This window comes from Sciurus vulgaris (assembly GCF_902686455.1).
Source record: "Sciurus vulgaris genome assembly, chromosome: 1".
NCBI classification, from domain to species: domain Eukaryota; kingdom Metazoa; phylum Chordata; class Mammalia; order Rodentia; family Sciuridae; genus Sciurus; species Sciurus vulgaris.
In genome coordinates, this window is record NC_136461.1 from 121,190,637 (window position 1) to 121,213,039 (window position 22,403).

A 22,403-nucleotide genomic window follows, 5' to 3' on the forward strand; every position below is an offset into this window, starting at 1 on the left:
ACACCAAATATAGAATCCATAAAAGAACACGTAGACTAGCCAGGCATGGTGGTGCATGCCTATAATGCCAATAATTTGGGAGGCTGAGGCAAGAGGAACACAAGTTTGAGGACAGTCTCAGAAAGTTAGTGAAAGCCTGCCTCAAAATTAAAATATAAAAATGGGATAAAGATCTAGCTCAGTAGTAGAGACACCCTGGATTCAATCCTGAGTTTCTAAAAAAGTCGGGGGGTGGGCTGGGGAGGGTGCAGTGTTCAACCTCACAAGTAATGATCACGAAATTAAACTAAAAATGATCAAATTCTATTTTTTAGAACTGTAAACTGTGAAAGCTATGAAATAATTAAATTATTAATTCTTAACAAAGACATTTGGCTGGTTGATGTGAAATTGCTATCACTTTGGGAGAAGACAATTGATAATGTCAGAGAAATGTTCTGAATGTGTCTCTGGCCCTTATAGTTCCATTTGTAGGATTTTAAAGGAGACAGTTAGACATATGAGCAGCACATGTACAAGGGCGTTTATTGCAATGCCATACATATGACGTGGGAACAGCCCCCCTCCTCTCTGCCACCAGAGTCCCTACCTAGATTCGGGAGGCAGAGAAGCCATAGACACTATTTTACTGCATTAGCTATTGCCCCTTAAGTATTGCTTAATTACTTAATGTTGTCTTGAGTCTTAATCCTTCAGCTGTGCCACTGACACTTTCAGTATTTGAAAGAGTGCTATAAACAAAGGGCTGAGTACCATGGTGCCATGCAGGAACATCTTGTGACATGAAGACATGCCACTGATATTATTTTGCTAAATGAAAATGTTGACTATAAAGTTACATGTCTATGGCATATTCTGCTGCTCCCAACTCTACTTTATTCCATGCTTTCTTTCAGCCAGTCCAACAGTAATCCAAGGATGTTGTTAATAGCAAAGTCTCATGGAAGAGCTGAGGGGTGGAGTATAATTACAGCACAGGGCAGGAAACCACCTCACATTTAACCTCAGACATCCCCTGCCACCAGAGCTCCCTCCTGTTGTGCTCCTGCAAGGACTCTGCCCTTTTCCATGTCCCAGAAATTTTCCCTCCCCTTCTCACATCTCACCTCCCTGCCTCCTGGCCCTCACTGCCCGCAGTCTCTTAAGCAGCCAGCAATTTACTCAAAGTTTCGCCTGCTGCTGTGAGGAGCATTTTATTACTCTTTTAGTTTCACCTCCTTTTTCCATGCCCTGGCAAGGGGTAGGAGCAAGAGGTCTACCATTCATACTTTCTGAGGACCATTAGGAATGTTTCTAAATTCTAACTTCCTCTGAAAGGCAGAAGCAGCCACAGTTCTGTGTGTGTGTGTGTGTGTGTGTGTGTAAATAATAGACCTCTTTTCCTTTATACTTCCTATTTACGTATGCATATGGTTAGGAAAAAAAGACTGGAAAAGCATGCTCTAAAATAGTAACAACAGTTTATTCTGATTGAATTTCTTTGTGCTGATATGTTTTTTCCAGGACTCCAAAATGAGTACATATTAACTTTACATTTATGAAAGATTGTGTTTTTGTTGTAACGACAACAAAAAATCATTCTTTCTTTGCTACAAAATTTTACTAGTCAAATGTAAATACCTTTCCCTTTATGTGTTTCTTTCACCCAGTTCTCACTGATAGAAGAAAAAGCAGGTTTATAAACAGCTATAATTAAAATCTAACATATGTATGTCAAAGATGTCAACAGGCAAAGATGAAATAAAAAAGCAACTATTTACTAATATTCAACACTGATCCTTAGGTTCAAAAGGTGGATGAAGCCTATCCTGGATTTATACCATGTATTTCCTGGATTTATACCATGGATAACTTTTCAGTGGTGTTCAATCAAACTGTTAGACAGTTGGCCAGATTCATGGCCCATGAATTTTAACCAGAGATAAAATTTGATAAAATCTATCAATCTCAATGTTTAGTTTTCCAAGAATATTTATGTCAGCCATTTATCTACATAAAATATGTAAGGGACCATAGACTCTTAGATTGAGATTGAATATGTAGGAGATGTACACACTCTGGTGGAAAAATGTAGGTAGGTTGAATAGTGATCCTCCAAAACTCATGTCAACAAGGAACCTCAGAATGTGCCCTAATTTGAAAATAGGGTCTTCGCAGATGTCATTGGCTAAGTTCTCAATTTATTGTAAATTTAGAGAGAATCAGCCCAAGATATAGAAGAATGAGTGGTTAATTGGCAGGAGAGACTATATTAAGAATCCACAGAAGACGAGGTTCTTATTGGAGTGCTCCTCCTCATTGAAAAGGTGCTTTGGGAAGCTGTTGGAGGACAGGCAGAGGAAAAAAAGGGAGAGTTACATTTTCGTCAGTATAAATGGATTGGAGGAATGATCACTTAAGCCTAAGTCTGGGAGTCATTTAACGCAAGTAGTACGATATTCCTTTCAAGAGGACAGCAACAGAAGTCAGCAGCACAGCCCCAGCATCTCTGCCCCACTGGATGGAAAAGACAGAGGCCTCAGGAATCAGAATCGATGGGTGACTGAGAAGAACCCCAAGCATCAGGAAGTAGTCTGGAGGGTGTCAGTGAAGGGAGAAGTGTGCAGATGTTTGAATAGTCTGAACATTGAACTCACTAATTCCAGTCCAGCTGGAACAAGACTGTAGTGAGTGTCAACTTGAAATAGTAAGCCAAGGGTACATGAGTCTGAACCATTCATCTCAACCCCAGCCTTGTCTGTCTGTGAAGAAATATTGCAAATAACTCAGAGCCAAAACTGTTTTTATATTCAATAAAAACAGTATTCTGCATGGAAAGTATTCAATTCATAAATGATAATACAAAACCTTTCCACCTTGAAGGAGGCAGAAGCTGGTGGCCTCAGAAGCAGGCAGACAGTGGGCCTAGCTTTGTTGAGAAAACTCTTAGCCCAAGGAGAGGTATACTAGCTTGACGAATTCAGTGAAGCTACCTGAGGATGATTCCAATTATTTTCACTTGATCATGTGAATAATTCCCTTTGTGGATTATTATCAATCTAGGGAGAATTTCTCTGTCAGGAAGGCAGAACATTTGTGAAATGATGCTGTATGTAATCTCACAATTTAATTAATAGTATAATCCAAGAGGTTGAAAAATCTGCTAGGAAAAAGAAAATCTACTAACCAGGAAAATGGAGTACGATAGTAATGATAACACTATCACTTTGTTTTTATTATGGATTTTAATAACATCATGCTATTCCCAAAGCACTGAGAGGATGTGGGGCAGAAAAGAAGGCCTCCAATTTCTGGACTGGGTAGTTTCTCGGGTACCATTCACTGATGAAAAGTAGGCAGGAGAAAGAACAATTTTGAGGACATACAGGGGCATGTGAAGGAAATTGAGGGGAGTTGGGTTTGAAATTTAAGTTACATGGAAAGGAATTAACATTTGTTAAGCACCTACCATAACCCAGATTCTGTGCTAGATATTTTCCATTTATTATTTCAGTGACTTTTTGTTTTGTTTATTTATGGTACTGGGGACCACTGAGTGACATCCCCAGTCCTATCTACTTATGTATGTATTTATTTCTGAGACAGGGTCTCACTAAATTGCCCAGACTGGCCTTGAACTTGTGCTCCTCCTGCTTCAATCTCCCAAATATCTGGGATTATGGGCATGTGCCACTACACCTGGTTTATCTCAGTGACCTTATAACCGGTCCCCAAGGAGTTGAGTGAATGATTTTGGAGCAAGATCTCACAACCATAAATGGGTCATATCTCCATTTCACAAAAAGAAAATCCAGAAGGGTCAAGTCCCTTCCTCAAAGTCACACTGCTGGGAAGTAGCAGGGCCAGGACTAAAGCAGAGGTCTCTACCTCTCAGGAGAGTGCTCATCCCCCATCCCAGGCTGCCTGTCCTAACCAGTGGATTCCATGTTGCTAGCTCTGCAGAACAGAATTTCTGAACTTTACTCTTCCAATATGTACAGGTTTCTGTGGCATAACCCCAATCTACCTTTCTCACTTTGCCGCATGGGGCAGTCTCTCCCAGACAGAGCTATTCCTGCCTCCCCTGCTGCTCCAGGGCTAGAGGCCTCTCCATCTCCTCCTTACCCTTCCTGGTTTTCAGTCCAGTCCCCTGACCCTGGGCCCCAGGTGAAGACTAACAGGAATATACCTCTGAAGGCACATAGCTTGCAGGGACCACATGGGATTGGCTTTTTTTTTTTTTTTTTTTTTTTCTTCATTTAATTATTGGAGATAATATCTACAGGAAAGTCTCTGGTTTGAGCTGAGTTCATTGACAAGTGGAAAGGGAAGACATTTTTCCTGCAGAGTATTGGGAATCAACTCCCTGGGGCTTTTAGAGCTGTGATCAGGATATGACTCCTTAATCCTCTCTTCTTAGCCTCTGGGAGCTCTTCATATCCTCTTGTCCCTGACAAATAGGCTGATGGGGTCCCTAGGATTTCTTCATAATACCAGTCCAGATGGTCAGGAGGGGCCCAGGTAAAATCTTACAGAATTGAGAGACACAGACCTTCAAAGGAAGATAGTGCTATGGTGAACATCTCTGCAGGATGCAAAGGAAGATAGTGCTATGGTGAACATCTCTGCAGGATGCCCAGAGCCACAGGAACAAGAAAAGGATCTGAAGCAGCCAGGCTTCTGGCCCTCACTCAACAAGGGCTTGGAGGATACAGTCCTGGGAGGTGCTGGAGGCCACATGGAAATCAGGGCTGTGTGGTACCCGCACCTTCAGTGTTCATAGTATCAAGCTGTGGCCTCTGGTTGCCTCCTATGATTTCAGGAGGCCCCAAAAAGGCCTGCTCTTCCTGGTTGCATAGCAGCAATAGTGGGGGAACTAATCCAGATCACATGTAGAACTTGCTGACCCCAACAGCATTTCCAGGAGAAAAGTGGCTGATCTTCTCTCTTCCCTACAGAGCTTAATTTCCCTAGAGCTGGGTCCTTCATTAAACAAGATGAAATTAGTGGTCTCCTCATCCCTTCCATTGGTTGGTGTTAAGACCATAGAAAGAGCTTTAGGTCACTTTCAGGGCTGGGTAAACATGGCCTTCTAATTCTATTCTCTAGAAGATCCCCAGCTGGGGAAGCACTGTAGTCAATGCCCCCTTCCAACCTTCTGTCCTAAGTTACTGTAATGTCATTCCTATTCCTCTACTACCCCAGTTTTTCAGCCCTATTTTAGGCTTCTGCTTCTTCCCCACCCCCTGAATGTCCTCAACCTAGGGGTGCCATCCAGCTCACTCATGTCTTTGACACTGGAAGAACAAAATGAGGGGGAATTGGTAAGTCCCTCCAATTCTTGAGCCCCCTGATTACCTGGAGCTTCAAGACTATAAACAACACAGACTGTCAGCGGACGAGATAGATGAGAGCAGAAAGGAGGCTTCAACATTTACTATCTTATGTTCTTATTACTTACTGCTGGTAACTGTCTTCCTCTTTTTCTTTTTCTTTCTTTTTTTTTTTTTTTTTTTTTTTTTTTTTGTTTTGGTACCGGGGATTGAACCCAGGGGGCATTAACCACTGAGTCACATCCCCAGCCTTTTTGAAAATTTTTTATTTGGGGGCAGGATCTCACTAATTTGCGTAGGACCTCACTAAATTGCTCAGGCTGGCTTTGAACTTGCAATCCTCCTGCCTCAGCCTCCCGTGTAGCTGGGATTACAGGCTTGTACCACTGCACCTAGCTGGCAACTGCCTTCTAATAGATCTCCTTGTCTCCACCTCCCATCTCCCCACTTCTCCTACACTGTCTTTATATTGTTCAGATCTTATTGTGTGCGTGTGTGTGTGTGTGTGTGTGTGTGTGCATAAGTATCTCTCTACCTCTCTCCCTTGAAGAAATCTTGCAATAACTCCCCAGTTTTTTAGTGGAGGAAGTCTGACCCTTGGGCATAACCTGCAGACCATCTCACTCTAGTTTTTGCTTTGTTTTGTTTGGGGTTTTGTTTTTGATGCTGGGGATTGAAACCAGGGCCTTGCATATGGTAGGCAAGCATTCCACCACTGAGCTGTGCCTCCAGCCCTCTCCATTCTTATTTTTCTTCATTCCTCATTCTGTCCCTTAAGCTCCCACCTATAGTCCTGAGCACTGTGTGTTTTATGTGTCCTTCTCTGAAATCTCTCTTGGCTAACTCCTGCATGACCTTCAAGACCCACCTTCTGCTCAAGGCTGCCCCACCCCTGCACATACCAGTCACAGCTGTTGCATTTGTCACTGTGTGCCAACAGTCTGTTTGCTTTCTGTCTCTCCTACAGAAAGAAGACTTTGAGTTTCTTGAAGGCGGAGACCATAAATATATGGTCCCCAGGCCTGGCTCCACAAAGACTGAAAGAGGAAACCATAAATGAACATAGGAATGATGTTCTAATAACACCTGTCCCTGCTGCCTACCAGAGTCAGCCTAGTGAAAGGACTGACCCACAGTCCAGAGGGTAAGGATGGCCTTGTTATCCCGAGGGCTAGAGGCACCCAGCAGTTAAATAACAAAAGCTTTAATTCCAGGAGCTTAATTTAACATAATGGATGAAGCCTGTTCTCCAAGAGGTGGGTGGAGCACTGTTGCCCCCAGAAGTGAGCAGGCACATGCTCATCTTCTTTACTGTCTTGGCAGATATACACATCTGCCACCTACTTCCACTTCTACTCCACAGGCAGTCTTCCTATCCCCAGGATCTCTGTTGTTCCCAACTATCAGGGGTGATGCTTAGCCCTTGTGCCCCCTCAATCTACTGCTCCTCTGGGGTTCCTCTATGTAGGGTCAGGTGACAACTTGGCACCAAAGTCCTTAAGGCAGAGCCTCCTACCTAGCTCTACCTCCCCACTGTACCCCACCGGTATCACAGATGTATCACTGAACTGGAAGGGCTCTTGGTCCACCATCTAATGCCACCTGGTGGTCATATCATTCCCCCACAATCCAGCCTCCCTCCCTGGGAGTTTCATTTTGATGTTCGTGGGCCCGCCACACTTGGGCCTTCACGAACCCTTCATTTAAAAAGGAAAATAAAAAATCTTCTATTTTACAGCTGCCTGTATAAAGATAAAAGTAACCCAGGCTGGGTTCATGATTATATACTCATTCTCAGTGGTGTGTGTGTGTGTTTAATTTCAAAAGAACTTAAAACATTTTCATGGGCCCCCAAAAGCATCGGGTCCCACCGTGCCGCCTGTGCTGAGGGGCGTGGCCTGGGTGTGACTCACTACGCACCACAGGGTACAGGAGGGAGGTAAACGGCGCCAAAGCCTGCGCCCTCTGTCGGCTGCAGCAGCAACAGACGCCCCAGATACCATCGGGGAAGCCTGGGTTACTTAAAAGAAGAAGAAAAAAAAAGTACTAGAGGCTACTGATTTTGATCGCCTCTGCTTTGCTCTGACTACCACCGACAACCTTCAAAAAAGGCAGAACATCCCGGGTCTAATCCACCATCCTTGAATTGTTGGCTCCAGGAGCCAAAGGTTTTTTTCAGATCCTGGATATCTGAGAACGTATAGTTGCAATGGAATTTTATCTTCATCAAATTGCATTTCCATAAAAATAACAATTCCTGGTAATCTCAGAAATTCAGGGAAATAGAAGTTTTACTTTGCACACAGGTGGGATTTCAATATAAAGGTAAAACTAAATGAACATGGACCCGCAACACTTTGAATTATTTTTTCAGCGAATAATTTATCAAAGCAATCAACATCATAAGCCATGAATTCTCATTTTATTAAAGCTTACACAGCTATTCAGCAAAAGTGAATGTTCTCAAGCAAAATATTTGCCTGATCAACAAATCTATTAAATAAAGCATTAACTCTGTGGCTGAAAATTTATGAAAATCTCTATATTTACTAATTAAATTATGTTTTAACTGCATTTAATAGAGTCATCACTTAAGCACATCCATTGAAATTTTACAAATTTGTTCTGGCTTTGGTAAATAGAACAGGTAAAGATAAATTTTAAATTGAAAAATAAATGGCATGTTAAAATAATAAAGAGAAAGATTGTTTTGTATTTCCTTAGTTTGATAAACCCAAATAGGAACATATCAAGTTTCCTCAAATGGGGAGGGATACACCTGTAAAAGATTAGAGCAAGCATGTCTTGTTTTACATAAATAATTGCATTGTGTTTTGAAATTGTGAAATTTGATCAGAAAACCAAACCAGTTGGCCTCTTAAGTCCTGTTCCCACATTTTTTTTAAATGAAAGCTTGGACTTAGAAGTTTTCAAACATTTTTAGCTATAAAAATACTTTTATTAAGTGAAACAATCTTAGTTAATAATAACAGTTAATCTTTGTGTTTTTATATATTATTTCATTTTCACAACACTGCATGATCAGTGTCCTGTTGCAATTTTGTCAAGATCACACAGCTAAAGTGAGCTGAATACTTCAACTCTCATGTGCTTCAATCTTCAAAGTCCTCTCTGCTTCTCAGAGAAGGAGCTTTTGCTGACTGAGAAGGTGAGTGCTTCTCAGAGCCTCAAATTCACTTCTCATCCAAGGAGCTCAGTTTGAGAAATGTCTAATTTTTTTTTAATTAAAAATTAATTTCAGCAAGGTGTGATGGTACAAACCGGTAATCCCAGCAACTCTGGAGGCTGAGGCCCTGTCTCAAAATTAAAAATAAATGGCTGGGATGTGACTCAGTAGTAAAGTGCCTCTGGGTTCATTTCTCAATACAAAAAAATTTTTAAAAAAGAATTTCAACTAAGATTTGTCCTTTTGACTGGTCAAATAAGTTTTTTCAATTTTTTAAATCAAGATTGTAACACGATTTTTAAAAAATTCTCATAGTTATCTTGGATCTCCCAAACAGACCCAGGATTTTCCAAAAATCTGTGGAGCCCAAATTTTCAAGTTAAAGTAACATTCAGCGTGTGGACCATATGCACAATAATATGGCATGTAGTGACATCTACTGGTAAATTGTGATATTGCAGCAAATAGCCTTTGATAGGAAATAAAAAGTTGGTTGGTGCTGAATTCTACTAGTATATAGTCTTTGTTTGGTATAAGTAAAAATGAGAAAAATTGTTTTCGTACAGAGAAAGCAAAATGGAGATCTTGGAATCTCCCAGTATGGCCGAAAGTCTCAGTCCAGTCCTGATTTTACCATAATTAGCTGAATAGACTTGAGTCACTCAATCTCAGGATCCTCATCTTGCCTCAAACAAGATCATGCCATCTCAGAGGCTTTATGGTTGTGTCCCTCACAGCACTAAGGCCACCTGCAGGGTTCTGTAAAACAGACTTCGTCAGAAGGGTGTGGTTCCTCTTCACACCCCTACATTCAGTACATTTTTGTCGCATTTCCTGAACAAAGTTTTTGAACAATATTCTGTTTTCAAAAAAGAATTCCACAACATATCAAAAAAACATTCTATTTCTAGTGTACAGATCTGGCCAGCCCATATCTCATGTGTGTGTGTGTTTGCGTGTGTGTGTGTGTGTGTGTGTGTGTGTGTGTTTTACTGGGGATTGAACCCAGTGGCACTTTACCACTTTTTATTTATTTATTTTATTCTGGGGCAGGGTCTTGCTAAGTTGCCAAGGCTGGCCTTGAACTTGTGATCCTCCTGTCTCAATCTCCTGAGTACCTGGGAATACAGGTGAGTGACAGTGCCTGGCTCCTCTTCTAAATCTTTATGAGATATATATATTAAAAGATAGGAGTCCCAGCTAGGCACTTGCAATTTGGTTGTGAAATAAAGCAAGTACATCATCTACTCATTCCTTAACTAAGCATTTTTGTCCAATTTGTGAAGTTTTCTTTTTTTTTTATGAGAACATTTCTCCAATTTTATAATACATACCAATGGGAAAGAAAATTCTTTTTATAGTCAATCTTGCTGGAAGGCATCTTTGCTATAAAACTAGTGTTTCAGGAGTCTCCTGGGAAGAACTCATGATGGAGCAGGGATCTACTGTCACCACTGTGCAACAGTGTTGCTTCTCACAGGAATTGGATGAGATTAAGAGACTCTTTGAGTATTATATGTTGCACTGCTTAAGCAAAGTATATAAGGCTCTAGTATCCCAAACCAGAAAATATGTTACATATCTCCAACCTGGAAAGACATGTAAGATAGCTGCAAATTTCCCATGAAAAGTTCATCTCCACTTAGAAATCAAGTTGTCTGAGCTGGTTGTGGAGGCACACGTGCTCCTGTAATCTCAGCAATGTGGGAGGATGAGGCAAAAGGATTGCAAGTTCAAGGGCAGCCTAGGCAATTTAGTAAGATTGTCTCAAAACTTAGAAGCGGGGCTGGGTCAGTGACAGAGTGAGTCCTCAGGTTCAATCCCCAGTGCCACAAAAAAAGGAAGAAGAAAAGAAAGGAAGGAAGGAGGATATCAATTTATCTGATCTTTAAACATTTCTATTAAAAAATAAGGGAAAATATGTTCCTCAATTATCCAAATAAGGCAATAACATCATGAATTATTAGTATTGACTAAGCACTTTCTCTGGTCCTGAAACTATTCTAACAACTTCAGTTTACTTAATCTTCACAACATTCCTGGAAAGCGTGTTCTATTTTTATCAACATTTTACAGAGGAGAAAAATGAGGCACAGGGTTACTAAATAATTAAGGAAGTTATGATTAACCAAATTAGCTGTTTCAAACTTTCTGCCCTTGGGGAAGTTACAAGAGAGAATCAAAGACTGGCTTAGTGGCACACACCTGTAATCCCAGTGGTTTGGGAGATTGAAGCAGGGAGGACCACAAGTTTAAGGCCAGTCCAGGCAAGTTAATGAGTCCCTGTCTCAAAAAATAAAAAGAGCTGGTAACTCAGTAGTAGAGGGTCCCTGAGTTCAATTTCCAGTAACACACACACACACACACACACACACACACACACACACACACACACGGGGTCATAATAGCCTCAAAGTTCATCTGTTACCCTCAAGGGCTTTGCTCTGGGCACATCCTACACCCAGCTCTGGACCCAGAGACTATTTGGGCAACTGAAGAATCCTACCTTCTGTACAGAGCCAGAAGTGCTGAGGGCAGTGCCTGAATATTGCCTAGCACTGTATGTAACAAGGAAAAGGAAATAAAGTCAAGTTCTTTTGACCTGTCTCTATTTCTTAGCATCCTGCACAATCTGTCTTATTGGAACCAAAAGCTTCAATGTACAATATTTTAGAATCTTATCAAATCAGAGATGTCCTCCTGCTCAGATTGAGCCCACTTGGATGGTATTATGGGCAAAGTGACAGGAGTTTCAAGACTTCAGCAGGCTTAAAAGAATCAAAGAATTCTTTTACTGTCACCTTTTTTTCTCCATCCAAAAAATTCCAAGAAACACTTGATTGTAATGTATACAGCTTTCAGATCATGGCTGAAGATAAAATTTTCTTTTCAAATATTTGATTATTATTAAGACCACCTTCCCTTCCCTACCCTACCTCTGTTCCTAAGAAAGAAGCCACTCCACAGTCACGTCCCAAGGGCACAACTGATTAACTCTCAAAGGAAGTGTCCTGACCTTTCAGTTATCCTCTCAATAGTAAGGATGATGAGCTTGAAACTCTCAATCATAATTCACCAACCATCTTAGACCCACTGCAAAGACAGGTCTACTCTGATAGATATATCATGTGGCAAGCAAAGAACACAGTCTTTCTCAGAGGAATTTCATAATCACCATGTCTTTTCTTCCTTTCCTATAATATGTATAATTTAACTTCTCTTGGAAAGGTGCATATAAATGCAATTTACTTAAGAACAATAAGCAAAGTTACAATCTGCTAATTCCTTGTTTCCCAGGAGAAAGGAAAAAATCTTAACTGCATCCTGTGTATTTAAGACCTCAGGTTCATAAAGGGGAATTTAATTAGAGATCTTCAAAAAGGAAAGACATTCCTGATTTGTCAGATCCTTAATAAAAAATATCTTTATGATCCTAAGTCAGTCCCATCCTTGAAACATTGATTAAAAAGCTTTAGGTGACATTGAACAAATGGCACAAATTTCAGGACTTCAGTATTAGAGAGATATAGACTCCCCTTGACAGCAAAAGAAAACACCAGTCTCAGGATTTCTAGAAAGAAAGGACATTAAGGACATTGTTCAACCTCCCACTTGATGTATTTTTCCTTCTACAATATATTTGGAAAATGGTCAGCTTCCCTTTCTGTTGTCCAGAGGCTAAGAGGAAAAGACTGTCTTACTTGACATCAAAAAAAAGTGCTTGTCCCCAGGTGACTATAAATCCCAGGTAGCATTCAGGTAATTTCCCTTGCAACCAACTGAGTAGGCTGGGATTTTCTCAAGATATGAACTGGAAAACAGAAGCTGACCATCTATTTTTATCTACTCTTCCCTCTCCACCAGACTCCAAGAGACAGCATGAATGCACACAAGGCCCACTCTTTGAGAGTCAAAATAATTTAAATAAATCATATTTCCAGTCCAAAGCAGCAATCTGAGTCAATGCATTTAACACTTTCCTTTCATAATTCCTAGCTGAAATGACCTATGAGATAGAAGAGGGCAAAATTTCCATGCTTCAGTGTGACAGGGACCAGAGATGAGTGAGGGTTATGAGGCTGTCATTTTGTGGAGAGTGGTGCCAATTTCAAACCCCACCATTGCCTTGATAAGGTGACAGGTGCTGGAGTTCTCAAGGAGGACCAGGTGGCCCCAGGCCTGCTCAAGACTTGTTTACAGCATTGAAAGCATGGAGAATGGAGCAGAGAAACTGATGAGGTGTGTTCTTGGTGAGAGCTGCCCACATCCTCCAGAGGAACACTGCTGCCTGGTGGGATTCAGCTGCCATGACAATCACAGAGGGAGTCCTTCAGCCAGGGGTGAGTCCACCCACCCAAAGTCACCTCTTTTTACAACTCATTCAAGGTGACACTTACTAATTATAGGGAAGAAAATATGAACTTGTTTCCTATACCAAGATTGAAAGTCTTCCAGAGCTATCCATAATCTCTAAAAGAACCCCTATTCATTCCCATGCTGGACAATCACCAACCTTCCAATGTTAGAGACATGGAAGAAAATGACCAGATATAGAAATAAAGGGAATGATATGAGAGTGCCTGACAAACTTAGTAAGATTCATCTGAATTTATTCTAGAAAACACTGAATGGCAAAGATCTTTTTCAAAAATGGCCTAGAACCATTCAGGTGGAAAACAAAGCAAAATAAGGTGTTTATACTGAGAAATGGCAGATTTCTCTTCTGCACCTTAAATGCAAAAATGTCATACAATAGTAGAACAGATGATAAATATGTGTGATGGAAAATGATACAGCAGTGAAAACGAGTGCGGATGAGCTGCATGCATCAGCATAAATAGTATGCATATGATATTGGCAAAGGAATTTCATAAAAACACATACAGATTGGGGCCACATACTTGCCTAGCATGCATGAGACCCTTGGTTTAATTCCCAGTACCATAAAAACAAATAACACAAATACATAAACAGTATGATCTTTTTTTAAAATTGGCTCTTTTTAGTTATACATGACAGTAGAGTCCATTTTGATAAAATTATGCACGCATGGAATATATCTTATTCTAATTAGGGCCCCAGTTTTGCGGATGTAACGATAGTGGAATTCACTGTGGTGTAGTCATGTACGTGCATAGGAAAGTTATGTCAGATTCTTTATATGTAAAAATCAAAAACAGCCAAAAAAGCATTATTGTTAAGGTATACAAATCTAAGAGCTAAAACCATAAACAAAAAGCAAGATTATATTAACTCAAAATTTGGTATAGAGGTTTTTCTGGGGGAAGGACTGGGATGCAATTGGGATGCAAGGGACATGGATACAATTTTAGGTATTGGTGATGTTCTGTTTTCATCTGGTGGGTAACTGCATGAGTATTTGTTTCATTGACCTTTAAACTACATAAATGCATATCATAAGCTATTTTATAATGCTTCACATTAAAATTGTTTTTACAGTCAAATAGAAAATAAAGAAAAATAATATCTATTAGGGTTCAACAAAGTCAAGAGGATATATAGAAGTATATAGAAAGATTTATTCCAAGGGATTGGCTCATGCAATTATGGAGTTGGAGAAATTCTACAGTCTGCCTTCTGCAAGATAAAAGCCCAGGAAAGTCACTGATGTAGTTCTAGTCCAAGCCTAAAGGCCTGAGAACTAGGAGAGCCAATGGTGTAAGTCTCATTCTGAGTCTAAATGCCAGAGAACCAAGGGCACTGATGTGTAAGAGCAGGAGAAGATAGGTGCTCTGGCATCAGGTTCATAGCTCAGTTGTGCCAGGGCAGTGGGATAGGTTTCCAAGAGACTAAAGAAAATATCCAGAGTTTGCATATGATAAAGCTTTTTTGAGATATGCTTATGAAAAAGGTCCAGTGGCAATAAGCGAAACAGATAGCACTTGTGTCCCTCAATGTGCTTTGCCAAGCAGTGCCTCCTTTCCTTCATGACATTTTGCCTAGTGATATGTATCCTTCCCACAGTGCCCTCAGTTCTGCTACAGTCACCACTGAGAGGGGTTTTATACATTAGGCTGTAGCAGCAGTGACATCATCAACATTAGCTTACTTAGCTTGCTTGTATGACCAGCATCCAAGCAGCAACTGTCCCAGTATACACACAAGAAAGTAGCTTTCTACAGATTACTCTAACTTGCCCTAGTTCCCAATGTACATAAGAGAAAGCCAATGTCCTCTGAGATATTACATATCTGGACTTTGCAGACCAGGCTTGCTCATAAGAATAATAATGTTCCCTTAACCGGGCAAGGCTTTGGGGAACAGAAAGGAAAGAAAGCATTCAGAGACATGGGGTTTTACTCCCCCCCCCCCCACTTTTTTTAAGAATGATAAAATAAATTTACGCTTTCTCCACTTTTTTTTTTTTTTTTTTTTTTTTTTTTTTTTGCGGTGCTGGGGATCGAACCCAGGGCTTTGTGCTTGCAAGGCAAGCACTCTACCAACTGAGCTATCTCCCCAGCCTTCCACTTTTTTTTCCTATTCAGACCCTCAAAAAATTGGATGATGCCTGCCACATTGGAAGGAGGATCTTCTTAGTCTATTAATTCAAGTACTACTTTTCTGGAAACGCTCTCACAGACATACCCAAAGATGATATTTTGCCAGCTATCAGTCCAGTCAAGTTGACAAATAAAATTAATCTCACAATATATAATGAGAATTATGTATATATTATATAATATATAATGAGGATTATAATATTATATATAATACTATATATATAATTTTTTAAAGAATGTACCAGTTAATACAATTAAAAAATTAAACGGATGCAAGAATTTTAGATGACGTATATTTCAAGAAAAAATGCAAAACACAAAAGGTGTGTGTGGGGGAGATTACAATAAATGACCTCACTTATGAAAAGAGATGCAAATTTCCTAATTGTTTTTAAAGGAAAATTAGATTAATAGTGCACATTAAGTAGTGTGGGTATTATTAGAATTTATAATAAAAATACACATGTGGCTCAACATTAGAAAATCTCTTATTATAAAATTTGATCCACCCATGTACAACCATAAGAATGGGATCCTAATTAGCATAAGTTATATTTCATGTATATATAATCTGTCAAAATACACTCTACTGTCATATATATCTAAAAAGAACAAATAAAATAAAAATAAATAAAGTTGGAAATTTAGAGAAAAAATATAGTATCAATAGTATTGAAGTCATTTGATATGATCAAACTCAATATATTACTGATATTAATTTCAAAAATATCATTGAACTATAAAAAGCATGTTTTGACACAATAAAAATGCTTACTTCATACTCAAGCCAAACACAGGGCATTCCTATTAAAATCAGGTACAATATCAAAGTGTCTACTAGTGTGACCATTATTCAAAGTGATTAGGAATCTTTAGGCAAGTGTAACAAGACAAGAAAAACAGAATTAGGAAGTATACAAATTGAAAAAGAGAAGACAAGTTTATAATTCTTGCATGATACAGTTACGTAAAAACTCAGGAAAGGGCTGGGATGTAGCTCCACTGCAAAGTGTTTGCCTCACATTCGCAAAGTCTTTGGTTCAATCCCCAGTTCCAAAACAAAACAAAACAAAAAAAGAAGAAGAAGAAGAACCTCATCCCTCCCCCAAAAATTAAGAAAACTCAGGAAAATTAACTCCAAAACAGTCATTATTAATTAGAAAAATCTCATAATGTGTCCAAATGCAAGATAAATACATAAAACATAATAGCAGTGGTTTTGACCATTAAAGCCTTCAGGGTAGGCTAGGGATATAGCTCAATTGGTAGAGTTTGCTACACATGCACAAGGCCCTGGGTTCAGTCCCCAGCACCACAATAAATAAATAAATAAATAAATAAATAAATAAATAAGCCTTCAGGGGCCAGGCAGAAAATAAAAATGAATGAAGTATATGGGTGGGGACATTCCCTGGGGAAGCTCCTGCACATTTTTGTCAAGAGACATTGTGAGTCCAGTTGCTGAATAGCCTGATTTTTTCAAAAGAATTTGTAAAACTAGATTTTTGTATAAAATTTCCTTATTTTTATACGCAACCAATTAAAAAAATTACTTGAATCGAATATATTCATAGGCTAGATACAGCGGCCATAGGCCTCCAGTGTGTAGCTTTTCATCAGTACTTCACTACATGTACTTTACTACACAACCAATCTTCAAATCTAATGCAGAGAAATGTAAAATGAAGCAAAATTGTTAACCTTTGAATAGTTAACTGTTTGAAAGAAGTAAATTTAAATTCTTACTTTTTATATCACATTTAATAAAGTCCACAGATAAAGATTTAAATGTAAGAAATGAAACTAAACAAGCTTTAGGAAAAAATACATATATATCTATAAATATTTATATAATCTTGGGTTAAGAAGTGCTGTTTAATAATAATGACAGATATGGAAATCATAAAAAGGAAAAACTGATCTTGATTACATTTTTCAGTCTTTTCAGGTCAAAAAATAAAAGCCTAATGGCAGGCTAGGAAAAATATTTAAATAAAATATTTTAAACAAATATCCAGAGATTGGTCTTACAAATCAATAATAAACATCTCCAGTGAATACTGAGTACAAGAGGTAGCAAAGCCAGTCATAAAATAAGAAATGCCAGAGACCAATGAGTATATGGTTCAAATTCACAACTAAGGAAAGAAATCAAATCAAATTTTCCCTGTGAACTTGACAAAGATATTTTTAAGATTATTTTTCAGGTCCAATGTTAACAAATGCATTCCTTCTGGTGAGAATATAACACAACCTGTAGAACAATTTGGCAATGTTTGTCAGAACCTTTGATTCAGCAGGTCTATTTCTAAAGATTTAGTCTAAGGAAATAAAAACACCAAGGATTCAGTCGCAAAAATGTTATTGATATACCAACAGAACATAAAAACAAAAACAAAAAATGGAAACAATGCAAATACTGATAGATAATTAGCTAAATTAGTACATTCACACTGTGAAATTCTTGGCAGTCATTTAAAGTCTGAAGAAAGTCTTGAAGACTATTTATTATTGAAACATACATTGCTAAGATTTTTTCAAAAGTTTATGTTAAATTAAAGTGAATAATATGACTCCAAACTACACAGTGTATGTGATCTTTATGTGTCTATGAGTCTAGAAAGCTATACCCTGAGGTATGTTGACAGTGTCTCTGGATTGTATAGTTATAGTTAATGTGCTTCACATTTCCTTTTTTTTAAATTTTATCTTTTTTTATAATGGACTTAATGTTTTGATAGCAAGAGGGAAATTTTTATTTTTACTTGAAAAATAAAGGAAGTAAGGTCCTCAGGTGGACTAATTAATTACTATGGTTATGTAGCCTTACTAGGTGAAACTAGATAGAATTCATAGGGAAATACGTACACAGTATGTAATCAGCAGGCCCACCTTTCTACTTGTGTTTTGCTCAGACTGCTTTTAAAATAAATTCACGTTAAATGCTCATTAAGAGAACCACTCCAGATATATGTGAAATGCCATGAGAGAGCTTACGCAGGCTTTAGTTTAACACTATTCAAAATTAAATTTTTATTGCAAATATTCCACAAAGTGGATTCTCTGCATGTGGTTTATTAGGGTAGGCTCTAAGAACCTGGTTTTATCCATGGCCACTTAATATACTTAATGGATCTTATACAAATGGTTACAGGCCCAAAGAGAGATTTATTGGCAGACTTGGCCTTCCCTCCAGGCCCAGTTAACAGTGAATTCCTGCCAACCCCTCAAATACATGGAAAGTGAAGCCAAAAAGATTTTGCCAATGATGTAAGCAAGGAAGTCTAGAACTGCAAAGGGTGTGACATTTACTACATGAAGCTGAGAGTACATTCATAAACAAGAATGCAAACGTCCAAAATAAACTAAGTATAATATATAGAAATTATACATTTCTCATTACAAATGGATTCTCTGGAGCTCAGACTTAGGTATCATCCCAAGCAATCTCAGTCAGGCCCTTACTTTTGAGTGACATCTATAATTTGGTGGCTCCCAGATGTGTATCTGACTGCCCCCAGACCTCCTCACTAAGATAGCTAACATCTCAAGCTTGACAGGATCAATTCCAAACTCTATTTTTCTTCATAAACCTACTCCTTCCATCAGTCTTCAAAATGCAGTATAGGACATTATTATCCATCTAGTTGCCTGAGCCAAAAGCCTAGGATTCACTTCGGATTTTCTTTTTCTTCTCCCTCACCCCTAATCCATCAGCAAGTGGTTAGTTTTCTCTCCAAAATACAAAAATGTATTGCTGAATTCACTCACTTATCACTTACCATCTCTACTACTATTACTCAGATTTAAACCACCAGCATTATTCTTTTGATTATTGCAAAAACTTTCTAGCTGGTATCTGTAGAATCCATACTCCACTGAGTATCCATAGTATTTTTTTTTTAAAGGCAACAACAAAAACAATAACAAAAAACTACTCCTCACTCCTTGCAAATTGCTTTCTAGCCTCAAGGTTTTTTTTTTTTTTTTTTTCTGTTTCTAGGATGCCAAGTTCATCCTCTCTGAGAGCCACTGCATTTTGTTTCCTGCGCCTGAAAGTTCCTCGTTCCTCTACTATCCCAACCCTGTTAATTAGTTTTAAAATTTTAGTTTAATTAGTTTTAAGAAAACACGTTGAGAGCATGCAGTGTGTAACAGGCAACTGAAGACTTGCGTGCTGGGGTACTAGTCTCCCACTATTTTCAAGATAGGCACATGTGCTAAACCAATAATGATAGTGACTGTGGTCAAAACCAACTGAAGTGATTCTATGGCTCATGAGTTTCTCTCTTCCCTGGGACTAGTTTCGACAGTTAATTTCTCTGTTGGAAATTTAAAACCTAAAGACCAGAAGTCACCTGCTATGGAAGTCCTCAAACTGTCCAATTTCTTGCCTCCCCAGACTTCCCTGTTCAGCTCCTTCTTTGGAGTTCATGAACTATCCAATATTCTTTATAAATTAGACCTTCAGCTAAAATCAATTTCTGTAACTTATGACTAAAAAAAACTTAAAAAGAGACCCATCTTAATTACCTGGCTGGCTACCTAGAACTCAGTACCATGAAATCTTTTCTTACTGATGTCTGTTGACTATCCCAAGGCATCTGTGGAATCTAAATTCAACATTTATGTTGGTGTACATGGGACAATTTAATATGCACATATGCACATGTGCATCTGAGCATGCACACAAACACACACCTTTCCCTCCCTCTCTCTCTCTCTTTCCCTACCCCTGTCCCCACCCAACTGCATTCTAAGTCTCCTATCATCCTTTGCACTTTTCTCCAGTCCTTCAGGTTGGATTTCTGTTCTACCTTGATCTTTGCTCACAGTACCTCTTCCCACCAATATGCCAGGCTCCCAATTTTACAAAAAAATAGTGAATTATATCTGCCTACACAAAGAGGTCCCGCACATGCACAATCAATAAATCTGAGCTCTGAAAAGGAATCCTCTTTCACCTAGAAGGAGTTTACTTCGCTTGTCTTTCCTGGGTTTTCTTTCTATTTCATTGTCCTCAGTAGCTGTGTCTACTCACCAGGGCAAGGGCATCAATTTTGGAGGTCAGAGATCCCTTTGATGAATGTCAGACATTTCTCATAGGAAAAAGATGCGCACACACACACACGCACACATACAATTTTACATAAAACCAGGGTTCTTGGACTTCTGATTAAGAATCATTTCACTGAGTATACTGGCCCATTTTTTCATTATTATAACACAATAATAAAAGCAGGCTAACTTTATAAAGCAAAGAGATTTATTTAGCTCTCAGAGCATTGTCTCAATTCTGCTAAGGACCTTTTGGTGCTGTGAAAGGGAGATGACATGGCAAGACAGAAAGCCAAAGGGCTATGGTGCCATACCATAGACAAGACAAGCTCCCAGTGATCTAAGAATCCTTTACCAGGCTCCAATTCTTAAAGGCCCACCACCTCCCACCACTACACTGAGGACCAAGCCTCCAAGACATGAACCTTTGGGGGACGAACAACGTCCAAACCTCTGTGACCACTTTCCCTCCCATGCAGACACTGCCATTAATTCTTACCCTTTTTGTCAATAACTCCTCCAAGCCTCTGCTGAGAGACACTGATAAAATGAACCTAGTTCCTCCCTCCTAGGGTTCATTATGCTGAGAAAAAGAAAAACAGAAACACAAAGCATTCCCAACAATTACAGGCAGTTACATGAAGGAGTCATTAAATGCTTCCCCTATTGGAAGACTTCCCCAGGATAAACACTTTATAATTTCCTAGATTACAGTTTACCTTGCACAACTTATGTTTGAATTGTTTTCCTTTACAAAGAGGCATTCTTGAACCCTGGCTGAGATTAGGAAACAGCCAGGTCTTATTAGCAGCACACTTACCAAGAATTTCTTAGCTGGGAAGATTATCATAGTGATTAATCTCATCTACTTTTTGTTGTCAATTTCAGAGGGTGACATTTTTGGCCTTTTTCCCAGATCCTACAGATGTCAATTGGAAATTTGCAGCTTCTTGTATACTATCTCTACCTTCTAATTAGAAAAGAGGTTTGAAAATGTTGGAGTTTTCTGGCTTGACTTCTCCAAGCTAAATTAGAATCTACAGGGGAAGAGAAAAGGGAAAGAGAAGAAAGATGGGAAGAAGAAAGACTGGGTGGATAAGATTTTTAAAAATAAATAAATAAAATGGAAGGCAAGTTAACAACTGGACAGAATAGTCCAGTTTTTTTCCTACCAATGCTAGTGGCTCACAAGACTTCTATTGAGCTCAGTCTGACTCCCTTAAGGGGTCATGGATGCATTTATTTTGTTTGATTACTTGCTTTTCATTAGAGTCAACATGGTATACAGACTTTTCCAATGCAATAGGCTAAATGTTTGTTTCCTCCCTAAACTCATATGTTGAAACCTAACCCTCATACGTGGTGACAGGAGGTGGGGGCATTGGGAAGTGATTAGGTGGGTCATGAGAGTAGAGCCCTCATGAAGATTAATGCCCTTATAAAAGTGATTCTGGAGAGTTCCCTCACCCCTTCTGCCATGTAAGGATACAGGGAAAAGATGGCCATTCCCAAACTAGGAAACTGGTTCTCACCAGACACCAAACTTCCAGAACCTTCATCTTGGACTTTCCAGCCTTCAGAACTGTGAGAAATAAATTTCTGCTATTTATATGCCACCAAGTCTATTTTGTTATAGCACCCTGACAGATTAAAACACTCAAACTTGGCGCTAGTTTGGCAAGATAATTCTTTGCTGTGGGGCTTCTCTGTGTACTGTAGAATATTTTGCAGCATATCTGACTTTAACTCACTAGATGTCAGCAATATAGCTCAGTTGTGCCAACCAAAACATCTCAGACATTGCCAAATGTGCCCAGAAAGGAGGGGAAATTGGCTCAGTCTGAAGAATCACTCAAGAGAAGAAAGACAGACCTAGGTTCCAACACTAGCTCCAACCTTAACAAGTTCATAACCTTAAAAGAAGTAGTTAATTCCTGAGCCTGTTTTCTTGTCAACAAATAATACTTATCTTAAAAGCCTGAGGATTAAATGAAATGAGATGGAGCCAGACACAGTGGAACATGCATGTAATCCCAACAACTCAGGAGGCTGAGGCAGTAGGATTACAAATTCAAGGCCAGCCTCAGTAATTTAGCAAGAACCTGTCAAAAAATAAAAAGGGCTTGGGATATAGCTTAGTAGAAGAACACCCTGAGTTCAATACCCAATACAAAAATAAATAAGGTGATGTCCAAAAAGCATGCAGGCTTACTATAAGTGCTCAACAAACATTTGCTTCCTCCCATGCCCACATTTATTTAGCAAACATTTTTACATACTTGTGCTGTATGTTAAGGATATAAACACAAAACACTTATCCTCTGG

At 39.0% G+C, this 22,403-nt stretch overlaps 1 long non-coding RNA gene across 2 annotated transcripts; it reads right to left on the reverse strand.

Annotated features, from left to right (window-relative positions):
• Positions 1–381: 381 nt before the first annotated feature.
• Positions 382–22,252, reverse strand: LOC306657855. Of its 2 annotated transcripts, XR_013762902.1 has the most exons (4): positions 20,578–22,252; positions 10,705–10,782; positions 2,637–2,741; positions 382–2,319 (listed from the first exon to the last, which is right to left on the reverse strand). It is a non-coding gene; the product is annotated as an uncharacterized lncRNA (long non-coding RNA). The 2 variants fall into 2 exon arrangements; XR_013762903.1 differs by lacking the exon at positions 20,578–22,252 and having other exon boundaries at positions 10,705–14,877.
• Positions 22,253–22,403: the final 151 nt, after the last annotated feature.